At 45.5% G+C, this 15817-nt stretch overlaps 1 protein-coding gene across 1 annotated transcript in view; it reads left to right on the top strand.

Annotated features, from left to right (window-relative positions):
* The window catches only part of PTK6 (protein tyrosine kinase 6), a 32410-nt gene extending 17420 nt beyond the window's left edge, over positions 1–14990 (top strand). The window contains exon 9 of the mRNA XM_088674731.1: positions 14848–14990. The gene's annotated coding sequence lies outside the window, so the exon portion shown is untranslated. The remainder of the gene's footprint in view (positions 1–14847) is intronic.
* The last annotated feature ends 827 nt before the right edge of the window (positions 14991–15817 follow it).

The raw sequence follows: 15817 nt of genomic DNA, 5'->3' as shown, positions 1-15817 counted from the left end.
CTGTATGCACTTAAAGGCAAGCGTACCTAATTCACACCTTCAGAAACAAAAGGTGAACCGAAACACAGCCGCCGATTGGGGACTTGCACTGCTCTGTATTTTGCAGGGCGGTTTTTCCAGCCAACCAATGCGTACAGAAATGTGTATATCAGGGTAACATGTGCATAAGAATGCATACGTTCGTGAAAACAGCATACGAAGATGCATTATAATAGGGAAAATTGCTTTGCCAAAATGTGCCCTGAACTGCAGAAATGTGGAAAACTGAGGCTAAGAGTGAAAGAATGAGAAACTGACAGATTTGACCATCCTTTGCCAGGAGGGTCTGAAGTTTTTTTTAAAAAAATTCCACCTAAAAATCCCCGCTGGGCACGTCCAGCAATTTGGGCACACGTAAAATAGCTCCGTTAAGGATCAGACATTTTGCACAGTCTATCACAGGCTTCCTATGCCATTTCACAGTCTCTTCGTCTCATTGTTGACAATTCCCCCATTCCTCTCCCCCTATGCACACCATAGCTGCCAAGTTATCCCTTTTTTAAAGGGATTTTCCCTTATGCTGAATAGGCTTCCTTGCGAGAAAAGGGAAAACTTGGCAGCTATGATGCACACGCCAACTTGCGTTTCCAAGTGTACAATGGGTTCACAGAAGGTAACATGCCCTGCGCCTGACGATGTGGACTTTCACCTTCCAAAGCCCACGTCGTTGTTTGTTTTTTATAAAGTGCCACAAGAAACTGCTGCCCTTCTGGAATTTGAACTTTACTGTAAACGCCATTCCTGTACAAGAGGGAGAGGACTTGAAGGGGATGAGTGATGCCTACGTAAATATTTGCGCCGCTCTTTATCAGAAGCAACCAGGAAATGGCTCACCGAGCAAATTCCCCTGTAAGAAGCAGCGGGAATAAACAGCAGAGTTCTATTTTAATAGGGTACAGCAGATCTGATACAGTGCCAGTGAAAATCTGGATACAGGCCTGCTTTGGGTTCCTTGACATGTAGCCTGCCATGGCAGTTAGCAACTGGAACACAGGAAACTGTCCTTTACTGAGTTAGGAACCTTCGCCAATCTAGCTCATGCTGTCTACACTGACTGTCAGCAGCTCTGCAGGCAGTGCCGGATGTACATATAAGCTAAACAAGCTATAGCTTAGGGCGCCACTCTCTTGGACCCCCCAAAGAAAATTAAAGGGGAAAAGGCACCTGGGTGTACATTTCCAAAATATAGGGTAAAAAACAAATAAAATAAAACCTACATACAGCAACAGTGTTTTGTGTTGTGTAGGCTCCTATGATATAAGTAATGGGCCCCGCCTGCTAGCCTGCTCCCTAAAATATCCCTGGTTTGCTCATTTCTATATATAGGGTGCCTACATTCTGTATGGACTGGTTGCATGGCAACATGGGCAAATGGCTTTAGATACCTATTAGGGCCATAAATTAGGGACCCAGGTGGCGCTGTGGGTTAAACCACAGAGTCTAGGGCAGGGGTCCCCAGACTTACTGCGCAGCGGGCCGGTGCCCGCCGTGCCGACCGCGCTGCGGGCCGGAGGGCGGGGGAGTGCGCGCCCGTGCGCATGCGCACACGCACACGGTTGGGAAAAAATCGCCGAAAATCGCTTGTGCGCATGCGTATGGGCCTCCCCCGACCCGGAAGTGCATCGGAAATGACCTCTTCTGGGTCGGGAGAGGCCCATACGCATGCGCACAAAGGATTTTCGGCAATTTTTTGCCGATTTTTAAGATCGCCGCCGCGCCGCGCGCCGTAAGAGCGGGCGGCGGCAGCGGGCGGCAGGGGTCGTCGCGGGCCGGATTGGGAGGCCGATTGGGCCGCATCCGGCCCAGGGGCCGTAGTTTGGGGACCCCTGGTCTAGGGCTTGCTGATCAGAAGGTCGGCGGTTCAAATCCCTGCAACGGGGTGAGCTCCCGTTGCTTGGTCCCAGCTCCTGCCTACCTAGCAGTTCGAAAGCACATCAAAGTGCAAGTAGATAAATAGGGACTGCTCCGGCGGGAAGGTAAACAGTGTTTCCGTGCGCTGCTCCGGTTCGCCAGAAGCAGCTTTGTCATGCTGGCCACAAGACCCAGAAGCTGTCTGCGGACAAACGCTGGCTCCCTCGGCCTATAGAGCGAGATGAGCGCCGCAACCCCAGAGTCGGACACGACTGGACCTGATGGTCAGGGGCCCCTTTACCTTTTAGGGCCATAAATTACCATATAGCATACTGTATATTCAACACCAAAGAAAACAGTGACAATTTGTTGTTGACAAAGGACAGCTGGACATATAAAGGGCACCATTACCTTCAGTAGCTTAGGGGCTCATCAAACCTCAATCCAGCCCTGTCTACAGGACTTTAGAGGTTTTCCCCACCCTGCCTGGAAATGTCAGGGATTAAACCTGGTGCCTTTTGAAGCAGAGCAGCACTGAGCTATGATTCTTCCTGCACTTGTAGCATCTGCCGCTGGGTTCCGTCCTGGGTCTACTGAGTTGGCCAGGAAGAGCAATGACTTTGTTTGATATGGCCCCTGCCTGTTTATTGCTGCTTTTGTGTAAATCGTTTTTCGTTGGGGGAGTTTTGTTTTTGCTAAGCTTGGTGGATTTTATTTTATTTTTTAACTGCATATGGTAAGTCACCTGGAGATGTTTTGCATTAGCTGCTGCTGGTAATAATAATAATAATAATAATAATAATAATAATAATAATAATAATAATAATAATAATAATATATTATTTATACCCCGCCCATCTGGCCGAGTTTCCCCAGCCACTCTGGGCTGCTCCTAATCGAGTGTTAAAAACAATATTTAAAACTTCCCTAAACAGGGCTGCCTTCAGATGTCTTTTAAAAATAGGATAGCTGCTTATTTCCTTGACATCTCATTCCACAGGGTGGACGCCACTACCAAGAAGGCTCTCTGCCTAAGGGAACTGCCAGAAGGCCCTCGGTGCTGGACCTCAGTGTCCAGGCAGAACGATGGGGGTGGAGACGCTCCTTCAGGTATACTGGACCGAGGCCGTTTAGGGCTTTAAAGGTCAGCACCAACACTTTGAATTGTGCTCAGAAACATACTTGGAGCCAATGCAGATCTCTCAGGAACAGTGTTATATGGTCTCGGCAGCCACTCCCAGTCACCAGTCTAGCTGCTGCACTCTGGATTAATTGCAGTTTCCGGGTCACCTTCAAAGGTAGCCCCACGTGGAGCGCATTACAGTCGTCCAAGTGAGAGATAACTAGAGCATGCACCACTCTGGCAAGACAGTCCGCGCTCAGCCTGCATACCAGATGGAGCTGATAGACAGCCGCCCTAGACACAGAATTAACCTGTACCTCCATGGACAGCTGTGAGTCCAAAATGACTCCCAGGCTGCGCACCTGGTCCTTCAGGGGCACAGTTACCCCATTCAGGACCAGGGAGTCCCCCACACCCACCCGCCCCCTGTCCCACCAAAACAGTACTTCTGTCTTGTCAGGATTCAACCTCAGTCTGTTGGCCACCATCCATCCTCCAACCGCCTCCAGACACTCACACAGGACATTCACCGCCTTCACTGGTTCTGATTTTTATAAGAGAGGTAGAGCTGGGTGCCATCTGCATACTGATGAACACCCAGCCCAAGAGCTTCATATAGATATTAAAAAGATACTGTAATTGTCATCATCGTGCATTTTTTAAAAGTAGAGTGTCCTTGGTAAACTGGATGGCGGTGCCTTCCCCCCCATCAAATTCAGGAAGCCCCACTGGGGGGATAAATGCAATCTGCTGCAGAAAATTTGGTTAATGATTCTGTCAATGCTAGCCTAGCAGACAGCTGGAAGAATTGTTGATCTCTATTCCACCGTTAAAGCAAACATTATAAACCCCATACGGACACTAGCTAGCTCCATCCAAAATGTTTGCACTGAGGAGTGGGGCTGTAACCCTTCTCAGGCTTGAGTACCTGCCTCTCTCCTCTGAGCAAACATTGCTGGATAATGGGGGATAATGTGAAGGAGCCAGACAGTTAATGAGCACCTACAATTCCTGCTGAGTACACCTGGAGTTGTGGGGTTTTTTCTTCCTCTGGACTATACACCAGAGCTCCACATGTGAAACTAGCATTTCAGATGTGAAACTAGCATTTCAGTGCCATTAGGTTGACTCAATCCCTCTCCCTGGAGATCTGATTTGAAACTGGGAACTTTTGAAGTCTGCTTGAGGTGTTTAATGCAATATCACCATCTATGCTCAACATGTCTAAGTGCAAATAGACCAAAATATTATGAACTCCCTAAGCCTCCAGGGATTGTTGTTGTGTAGTCGTTTAGTTGTGTCCGACACTTCGTGACCCCATGGACCATAGCACAGCAGGCACTCCTGTCTTCCATTGCCTCCCGCAGTTTGGTCAGACTCATGTTCGTAGCTTCAAGAACACTGACCAACCATCTTGTCCTCTGTCGTCCCCTTCTCCTAGTGCCCTCCATCTTTCCCAACATCAGGGTCTTTTCCAGGGAGTCTTCTCTTCTCATGAGGTGGCCAGAGTATTGGAGCCTCAGCTTCACGATATGTCCTTCCAGTGAGCACTCAGGGCTGATTTCCTTCAGAATGGAAAGCCTCCAAGGATATCTTCCAACTAAAACCTAACCTGGGCAATTGCCACACTCCTGGAACGACTTGCTGCAAGGAGGACAAGTGAGAGCACTATAATACTGTTGTTTTAAAAAGCAAGAGTTTTTGCCTTGTTTTGCATCCTCCCCTCAATAGCTGCTCCTCAGATTGTAAGTGCCTCGGGTCAGGCTTCTCCACCAGCTTCTCAAATTTGACTCCAAGTTGTAAGACCTTTTCCTCACCAGAGGGCGCTAAAAGGGTGGCAGCTCAGATCACGCACACAGCAAACCCAGTAGGCTAGATTGCACCTGCTTTTAATTGAGAATACATTCTGTTTTGTTTGCAGGTGTGGCGCAGAGAGAGGTTATACAACAGTGAACAATCATTCTGATTTGCTTGCAGGTTATTTACACGTTCTCTCATTCATTGTTCGTTCGTTCTGCCCTTTCCAATGCACTTCCCCGACTCACCGCAAAATGTTGATTTATTTGTTTTTTTAATAGGGGGTTTCTTGTACTAGGGCGGCCGAGAGCTTTGATCCACTTTAAGGTCACAAACTTTTGACAAAAGAGCGGAAATTGATTGTTGAATATTTACAGATAAATTGTAAGCAGATAAAAACACTGGCAGGATTATTGTAATAACCTGCAGTTACATTAGCATACTGTATAGATTTAAAGCAGACAAGCAAAGGAGTAAGTTAAGTGAATTTGGCTTTGCAGAAGATATTAAAAAATAAATTTAAGGAACCACAGAAGGAGGGGGAAGGAAGTCAAGTTTTAAAATGTCAAAATGATGGTAAAAGTGAAATGTATATATCTGGAAAAGTATTATTATTATTATTATTATTATTATTATTATTATTATTATTATTCCCCAATATGTGCTTAAATCCCTCTTGCAAAAGCAAAAACAAAAAACCCGCCCGTTTGGCCAATAAAAGCAACAAGACGTCACCTTAGAGAGGCTAGCAAATTTTATAGCACTGTAAGCTTGACGTCGTCTTTTGCTGCCTCTAGTTCAGCAGCAGGTAAACAGGCCAGCATAATTCATGTGGCACTGGGAGAAGGGCAAAAAAGAGAAGCCCAGGTGTAAAAAGAGAAGCCCAGGTGTTCTGAAGCAGCTTTGGCCCAGTTGCCGGGCAGATTTGAACCCCTCCCTTCTTAATGCAAACTTAAGCAGCTTGCCAGGCAGGCTTTGTGAGTTTTATGTCTCCTCTCTCCTGCCTGGCATCAGGTAAACAGAGTGGCTGAAAGACACTTTCATCCCTGGAAGGAGGAGGAGAAGGGGAGGGACTTGGATGAGTTCTCCCATCCTGCAATTAAGCCTAAGCAGATGCATATACGTTTTGGATTTTACAAAGAAGTCATTCTGGTCTGCTGTAGTTTCCTAGATAGATAGATAGATAGATAGATAGATAGATAGATAGATAGATAGATAGATAGATAGATAGATAGATGATAGTGATTTTATTTATTTATTTGATTTTCAAAAAGAAAGAACATAAGAAAATAAACATACATGAAAAAACAGTACAAATTAAAAGTATCGAGATTGCTCTGAATCTCCTTCCCCCCCATCCCTTCCATGGGTCTTTTGTTTCTATTTTCAACTGCGTATCAATACGTCTCCAATTTTTCATTTCCTAAGTTATCTATGTGGGACCCAGGTGGCGCTGTGGGCTAAACCACTGAGCCTAGGGCTTGCTGATCAGAAGGTCGGCGGTTCGAATCCCTGTGACAGGTTGAGCTCCCGTTGCTTGGTCCCAGCTCCTGCCAACCTAGCAGTTCGAAAGCACATCAAAATGCAAGTAGATAAATAGGAACCGCTATAGCGGGAAGGTAGACAGCGTTTCCATGTGCTGCTCTGGTTTGCCAGCAGCGGCTTTGTCATGCTGGCCACATGACCTGGAAGCTGTACGCCGGCTCCCTCGGCCAATAATGCGAGATGAGCGCGCAACCCCAGAGTCGGTCACGACTGGACCTAATGGTCAGGGGTCCCTTTACCTTTAAGTTACCTATACGTTCTGTTACATTACAAATGTATTTAAAATCCGGCTAATGTTTTGACCCATTTACAGTGATTTTGTTTCAAAGATTTTATACCAGGCATCCCCAAACTTTGGCCCTCCAGATGTTTTGGACTACAGTTCCCATCTTCCCCGACCACTGGTCCTGTTAGCTAGGGATCATGGGAGTTGTAGGCCAAAACATCTGGAGGGCCGCAGTTTGGGGATGCCTGTTTTATACCCTCCCTTTCCTAAAATAATACAGTATACCGTATATATACTGTGTATATATACTGTGAGGCAGCCAACAACATCACTGTTAAAACGGTAGAACATTAAAAATCCAGATCAACAAAACCCAAACAGCATAAATGGTGAAATAAAGGCATACTTTATGAAAGGAGTAGCAGAAAGCAACCACAATGAACATCTCATCATGGGTGAGGGGGCCTGCACTGTCCCCATAAAAAGGTAAAGGTAAAGGACCCCTGACAGTTACGTCCAGTCGTGAACAACTCTGGGGTTGCGGGGCTCATCTCGCTTTACTGGCCGAGGGAGTCGGCGTTTGTCTGCAGACAGTTTTTCCAGGTCATGTGGCTAGCATGACTAAGACGCTTCTGGCGAAACCAGAGCAGCCCACGGAAACGCCGTTTACCTTCCCTCCGGAGCAGTACCTATTTATCTACTTGCACTTTGACATGCTTTTGAACTGCTACGGTAGGTTGGCAGGAGCAGAGACCGAGCAACGGGAGCTCACCCCATCGCAGGGATTCGAACTGCTCACCTTCCAATCGGCAAGCCCTAGGCTCAGTGGTTTAGACCACAGCGCCACACAATTCCATTCCTCAAATGGGGCACTGCTAAGAGGACTGCGCTTAGCTTAGCTTTTAGAAAACCAGGCTTTTAGTGTTGCCGCAACTCCAGCCCTCTGGAATGACACATAGAATCATAGAATTGTAGAGCTGGAAGCGATACCCAGGGTCATCTAGTCCAACTCCCTTGCAATGCAAGAGAGGTACGTTTCCAGGGCTCTCCCTATTCCTGTGATAGTAGCTTCTTTCACACTGCTTTCAATACTGGTGTTCAAATTGTTGCAACCTTAGTACTACCGTAGGTAGCCATGTTGGTCTGACGTAGGCGAAACAAAAAATTAAAAAAATTCCTTCCAGTAGCACATTAGAGACCTAGTAAGTTTGTCATAGGTATGAGCTTTCATGTGCATGCACACTTCTTCAGGTACCTTAGGGTGAAGAAGAGCAGGTAGGAAATAAAATAAACCCTCATTGTCATAATCTAAAGTGGGGAGGGGGTCCGGCCAGGTGTAAGACAATAGTCTAAATCCAGTGTTGGGATGGGTGATCAGTTAGAGCAGGGGTCCCCAAACTACGTCCCCCGGGCCGGATGCGGCCCAATCGGCCTTCCAATCCGGCCCGCGACGCCCCCCGCCGCCCGCTGCCGCCGCCCACTCTCACGGCGCGCGGCGCAGCGACAATCTAAAAAATCGGCAAAAAATTGCCGAAAATCCTTTGTGCGCATGCGTATGGGCCTCTCCCGACCCGGAAGAGGTCATTTCTGGTGCACTTCCGGGTCGGGGGAGGCCCATACGCATGCGCACAAGCAATTTTCGGTGATTTTTTTCCCGCCCGTGTGCATGTGCGCATGCGCACGGGCGCGCACTCCCCCGCCCTCTGGCCCGCTGCGCGCGCACTCCCCTACCCTCCGGCCCGCCGCGCCGGTAAGTCTGGGGACCCCTGAGTTAGAGAATTTTGTTTTCAATAATGTTTATTTTAAAATGCAGTAATACTGTAAATTTATTTATTTCCTAAAATTTGTATGCACCACTTGATTGTGTTAAAAAAAAAACCACACCCTCAAAGCGCTTTACAAAAGAATGAACAGGAGTTTTAATAATAATAATAATAATAATAATAATAATAGCAACAATAATTTAATGTGGCACAAGCTTATCCAGAAGCAACAATCTTTTTGGGATCTGCTTTGCTTTGCAATTAAGTGCTGAGGGGCAAAAAAGGGGGGGGAACGGGAGATCCATTTTTAAGAGGCGTTTTAAGGGCATTTTTCAGCTTGCGTAATTGCATTGTCTCTCAGCCAAGCCAAAAGTTCATTTCAGGCAACGCTTTCCTCGGAGGCTCATGCGGAGGGACAGTTTTCATAACAATCGCTATGGCAGCCTCGCCTGCTGCCTTAGCAACCAAGGTGAATGAGCCACAGCCTGAAACTCTATCACTTATCAGTGCCCAAAACTTGTTCGAAGAATCGTAAGAATTGGAAGGGACCCCCAAGGGTCCTCTAGTCCAACCCCCTGCGATGCAGGAATCTCAGCTAAATCAAAATCAAAACAAGTTCAATACCTTGCTATGCAAATACAGTTGTCACAATACACAAAGCGCAACAGGCTGAATGATAATAACTCTGAAAATGTTACTGGTTATTTCCTATCGTAAAGATCTAGTCCAGTATGTGGAACGTATACAGTTCATATGTTAGATTTAATTTAATTGCTCATCCTCTAACATTGTGTATGCCATCAAATGCCAACAGTGCCCTTCAGCTCTCTATATTGGACAAACAGGCCAAACCCTACGCCAAAGGATAAATGGACATAAATCTGACATCAGGAACCAGAAGACAGAAAAACCAGTAGGAGAACACTTCAATCTCCCAGGACATTCTATACAAGATCTCAAAGTAGCTGTCTTACTACAAAAGAATTTCAGAAATAGACTGGAAAGAGAAGTTGCTGAATTGCAACTTATCACCAAGCTCAAAACCATGGAGGGACCTGGTTTGAACAGAGATATCGGGTTCTTATCTCATTATACATGATAAGCGATCTTCAGCCATCTCAATCCTTGCTTTTTCATGCAAAACCATTTGCAGTCGTTTGCGGTCATCAACAGCTATCAGTCAGTCAATCACCCATTTCCACCACCCTTCTGAGTGATCCCCCCTCCCCATCCCCACCCCTCCCCACCCCTTCTCTACATAAGTGCCTGGAAACTTCCATTTCACTGTATCTGAAGAAGTGTGCATGCACACGAAAGCTCATACCAAAATAAAAACTTAGTTGGTCTTTAAGGTGCTACTGAAGGAATTTTTTTATTTTACTTCGATCCAGACCAACACGGCTACCTACCTGTAACCTTAAAAGGTTGATGATTCGCTCAAGTTTCCTCGGGGATTTGGGCAGCAATGGGCAGGGTTGCTCTGGTCCTAGATCTTAGTTACTGATAATGTTTTGCATCGATGGCATGGAAGTCTCTGAAAATGACTGAAGTGGCACGCTGGGTGCCTGCCAACAGGTTTTAAACGCCAGCTTGATGCCCTCCAGATGTTTTGGGCTACAGTCTCCATCACTGTCAGCCAGAACAATAGTTCAAGGAGTTAGAGGCACAGGCACACACCAGGCCTACTTACTGGACAGTTGGCAACCATATTTTGGAAAGTTTCCGGTTTTTTCCGGTTTTTCAAACTGCATCACAAATCTAGCTTTTTAATAAAAAAATTCCTTCAGTAGCACCTTAAAGACCAACTAAGTTTTTATTTTGGTATGAGCTTTCGTGGGCATGCACAAAGCTCATACCAAAATAAAAACTTAGTTGGTCTTTAAGGTGCTACTGAAGGAATTTTTTTATTTTGTTTCGACTCAGACCAACACAGCTACCTACCAGTAACTAGCTTTTTAATGTTGTTGTTGTTGTTAAAGGAGATTGATGTTCTTGAAAGCTTTCCCCCTAAAAATTCCTGTTATTGCCCTTATTTTGTGGTCTGCCATGTCAGTTAACTCCTCCTTTCCTTCCCTGTGCCTTTTAACAGTGGCATGGTAGCCGGGCAGATATTCATCCGGTGCAGCTTCCCCCCACTGTGGCATATTCATAACCTCAGATGTGGTGGAAAGTATGGATTTGGCAGGAGCAACTTCTTGGTCTGGGCAGACAGCGACGAAAACCAGATTCCTCTTCCCTCCCACTTGTTTTTATGAACTCTGCGTTTCCTTGTTCTTGGCTCCTGACGCTGCTTGCGAAAACATTAGTACTAAAAATAGCTTCAGTTTAGGTTCAGGCCAGGAGAGAGAAGAACCACAGAGTTCCCTGCTCGTTGTTGGGAAAACAGACAATAAAGAACGTTCAGTACATCTTAACCAGCATGCAACTGGTTAAAGGTAGCACACTCGCACCCAGGTCTCACTGTCATTGTGTCTGGGCTGGTACCACTTCAGAAGGGATTCAATGGTTCCTGTTGGCCCAGGAAGAATGTTGTCATTTTTTAAAAAAGTGGATTTGTTCTGCAGGGCGACAGAGTGCTTTAACCCACGTCAGCTATGGCAACCAAAATTTCCTGGTACCCGCTTGAATTCCTCGCACAAAATAGCGACACACCAATGGCCTGCAGCTAAAACAAGACCAATGCTATGCAGCTACCAGGAGATGGTTCCCCCTTTGAGCAACCTGTTTGCTAAAACAGTTCGGAGATGTCTAAGTAGACGGGGTGTGTGTGTGTGGAGCCATGTCAGCTTGGGTAAAATTCAATTATGCAACACATCAAACATACCACCTTGGAAACTGCTGATGGGAGTTACAGCTTTGGTAAATAATAGTTTGGAGTGCTTTGTTCTTTAAAAACAAACACCGAAGCTGTTGATGTATCAGCTCCATTTTATGCTTAACCCACTATGATTAGGTAAAGACATTTCAGATTGTAGTTCTACTCATTCCTAGAACTGGAGACACCCTCCATTGCCAAGTGGTGGCTGCCTAAGATTAATAAAAATAAAAATACAGTATTATAATTTGTACTCCACCCATTTGACTGTGGCTGGATCTAAACACATTTTTAAAAAAGTTTCAGGAAAACATGTTGTAAACCTCATTATAAGAAATCACGTTGCCAAAAGTCGGAACTCCACAAAGCCATCAGTGTGGAATCTACACACATATAAAAACATTCTGAAAATGCTTTTTTTTAAAAAGCATTTTAAAAAATACATTTAATTTTTCATTACTCTCACCATCGCCATCTAGTGCCCCATTGTATATTGCACTTAAAAACACTCTTAAAATATTTTATTTGCAGCTGTATTGTTGAGTCCCTGGTGTTATAACGCATTTAAAACGCTTTTCCTTTACTAATGTAGTTGAGTCCTGGGTTTCCCCAACCATGCTGAGCAGTTTCCAACGAATTGAAACACCAAACACAGGATAAACATCAAACATTAAAAACTTCCCAAAACAGGGCTGCCTTCAGATGTCTTCTAAAAATCAGACAGTTGTTTATTTCCTTGACATCTGATGGGAGGGCGTTCCACAGGGAGGATGCCACCACCGAGAAGGCCCTCTGCCTGGTTCCCTGTAACCTCACTTCTTGCAGCAAGGGAACTGCCAGAAGGCCCTCGAGCAAGGCCTCAGTGTCCGAGCTGAACGATGGGGGTGGAGATGTTCCTTCACAGTAGTTAAGAAATGTACCAGGGCATATCTCTGTCAGAGTTGCAAACTAGTATTCACTGAGGTCTGGACTGTACCACATTAGCCTGCAGGCTGACCTGATCCAACGTCCCTCACACAAAACAAGCTCCTTAGCTATGATTCCTGCATTGCAGGGGGTTGGGCTAGATGACCACTGGTACCCCTTCCAACTCTGCAATTCTATGTTCCTTGCAAGGTAGAAAACCCCATCAATTTGCCAGTCATAGCCTCCCCCAAAGAATCTTGAGAACTGTAGTTTGCGCACCCAACTAAGCTCCAATTCCAAGCTCCTGCAACAAACTACAGTTCCCAGGGTTCTTTGGGGGAAAGCCATGTGTTTTAACTATTATGTGATGATGGAATTCAGCCTGGGATCTGAGCATGGAGAAATATGCCGCCACACACACAATTTTGTCCATGGAACATAGCCCTAAACTCTACGGATAGGTCTTACTATCTTCCTTGGCCCAGTCGTGGCTCATTTATTGATGCTCATCTCCCTTGCTTTTCAAGGTGGACCTGCCTATGTGCTCGTGGGCTTGTGGAACATTCCCTTGGGGCTTATCAAGCGCTGTTTACCTGCCCATCCCTATCAGAACTGCTGTTGTCCTGAAGATCAGTGAGCGAGGTTACAAAAATGTGTTAAGGGTTTAAACCAAGGTTGCAGGATACAAACATCCTGCGGGTATCATAATGCACGGCACTGCTTCGGCGCGGCATGGCAGAGGTGGACGAGGGCAGCAAGCTGATGCCAGGAGGTGCCGCGTCCGGCCTCTTCCTCTTCCCTGGCACCCTCCAGAACTTGGTGCCCCGGCGCCCCACGCTACTAGTCTCTATGTGTAAGACGGCCCTGATTGTGGCTTCTTTCCAGAGGTCTTCTGGCTGATCCTAGTTCCGCTACTACTCTATTCCGAACTTGGAAAGTGTAATGCTGGTGGTCAACAAAAGAGGTTTAAAGACTGACTCAAGGCAAATCTTAAAAAAAAAAGTAGTATAAACACCGACAACTGGGAAACACTGGCCTGCAAGCGCTCCAGTTGGAGAACAGCCTTTACCAAAGGTGTCATGGGCTTTGAAGGCACTCAAACTCAGGACGAAAGGTGCTAAGAGGAAGGCACGCTTGGCAAACCCTCATCATGATCAACTCCTGCCCAGAAACGTACATCTCCACTGTGGAAAGACATGTGGATCCAGAATTGGCCTCTACAGTCACTTACGGACTCATTGTTAAAACCATGTTTATGGAAGACAATCTTACTTGGCTATGAGTGAACGCCAAAGAAAAAGAAGAAGAAGACGACTTTACTTTGGAGAAGAAATACATTCAAATTCTGGTTTGATTTTAGTGACAATAAAGGGACATTTAAAAACTATTCAAACTTTTCTATAAACAAAACAAACAAAAAAGATTTCTGAAATATAAAATTTCAACTGTATGCAGTTTATATTTACAACCCTTGTTTTAGTCTTGACACCAAGCTAGGTCACACCCATTCCATACATTTAAAACACATGGCTTCCCGCAGAAAAACCAGGGAACTGCAGTCGTTGTCGTCCCCGGTGCTATAATTTCCAGCACCCTTAACTACTCTCCAGTTAACAGATGAATGGAGCCAGGCGTAAAGTAAGCAAATCTCCATCGGAACTGGAGTCCTTAGCTGGAACTGGAGTCACCCCAAGTATCCTTCAACACTCACTTACAGCGTGCTTTTAAACATCTTCGGTGTACTGTACACTGAAAAATATAATGGGAAGCGATTCCTACCGGTATGTGGGATTGTAGGAAAAACCGGTATGTGGGATTGTAGGAAAAACCCGACTCACACTCTCCGCTCTAAATCACTATTTATGATTCGAGCCACCTGCCTGGACTCGTTGCTGCTTTGACTGCCAAGAGTTTTGCTTGGCTCAGAAATGACTAAGGATGCCATTTTTAAACTTCTGCTTGGAATATATATATTTTTAAAAACAACCCAGTTGCAGTGACATCTGAAGCTTATTACAGCCCAGTGAATGGATGTTATTTTTGGTCGTCCTCCAGTGACAATGGAGAGTCACTTCCTGTTCTGATGCAACTTCCAAGATGTGAAATCTCCCCACGGCCCATCCGTACCGAGAGTTAACCATGTGAAGGGTAAAAAGCTCATGCACACAGGACGGGGCACATTGAAGGAGCATTTCTAGTTACCAGTACAAACATCCAAGCCCCAAATCAAACCGCAGAGAAATATTATTATTCTACAAGTGCAGTCTTCAATGTCGTTATGATCAATTCGATAACAATAATGTATGAATTGCCTTCTACGTGTGCCCCAAACAGGCCTGGCCCAAGACATTTTGGTACCTGAGGTGAACCACAAAATACCCCCGGGTCAGGGAAGAAGGGGTGGTTGAGGGCTACATCAGGAACAGGGCGGGGGAAAAGATCAACTTCAAGATTTGCTGCCCTTGTGGATTCTGCCACCTGAGGCAGTCACCTCACCTTGCCTCATGGGTGTGCCGGCCCTGGCACCAAGGCAATGTTACATATTTTTGTGTTTTTATATTGCAAACAGCCCTGTGATATTCAAATGGAGGTATATAAAATTAACAAATATGAATAAAACAAATGCGCACAACATACTGAAAAAAGGCAATTACAAAAACAACAGAAAATAATTTGACAACAATCTAAAATGGGACACATTGCCTCCCTTACTGCAGAGGAATATTTGAGGTCATTGGGAGAATCAGAATGGCTTCAGGATTGTTCTCCTGTACTATTTCAGACATGTGGTTTATATGGACTCCTGTACAGTTGTACCTCCGGTGATGAACAGGATCCATTCCGGAGGCCCCGCCGTATCCTGAAAATTTCGTAACCGGAGGACTGCTTCTGCGCATGCGCGACCAGCGAGCTCACTTCCGGGTTTGCCGTATTCACAACCCGAATATTACATTTCCGAAGGTAACGTAACCCGAGGGTCCACTGTGTGTGCTTGCCTTGTAATAATAATAATAATAATAATAATAATAATAATAATAATAATAATAATATAGTAGTTTATTTATTTACTTATTTATTTATATATACCCCGCCCATCTGGCTGGGTTTTCCCAGCCACTCTGGGCGGCTTCCAACAGAATATCAAAATACAATAATCTATTAAACATTAAAAGCTTCCCTAAACAGGGCTCCCTTCAGATGTCTTCTGAAAGTCTGTACATTTATGAACATGTATTTTATAGATTTGAGACCTTAGAATTCTTATAGCACCTTTTATATAAATAAATTTAAAAACCAAAATGAATGGAGAGCTTCCATATTCAGGGGGTTTGTACCTCTGAATACCGGGGGGCGGGGGCGGGAGAGGGGCTGCAGCCTGAATGGGCAAGCCAAGGCTTTTGCAGGAACTCAGAAGAAGGTTCTGCTGCCTTCAGATACTCCAACGGCCCCCTTGGAAATCTGGAGGGTCTGCTGCAGTTGACACCATAGAATGGTAGAGCTGGAAGGGACCCCGAGGGTCATCTAGTTCTAGTCCACAGGGGGTGGTGGTCCCTTGGCCTATGGCTTTCTCTCTTGCAGAGGGAAGAATTCTGCTTCCTTTCACATTCAGCACTGGCATTGTTGTATATAAAACAGGGACTTTTCCAGATTGTCTCTTAGCGAAAGGAATAGATGGTCCGCCTGGTGCAGAAATCAGCTTGCTCCTCTTCAGCTAAAGAACTTCAGAGGAATACAGTGGTACCTCGGTTTAT

Source organism: Zootoca vivipara, chromosome 7 (assembly GCF_965207765.1).
Source record: "Zootoca vivipara chromosome 7, rZooViv2.hap1.1, whole genome shotgun sequence".
In the NCBI taxonomy this organism is placed as follows: Eukaryota; Metazoa; Chordata; class Lepidosauria; order Squamata; family Lacertidae; genus Zootoca; species Zootoca vivipara.
This window is presented reverse-complemented; position numbering and strand designations above follow the sequence as displayed.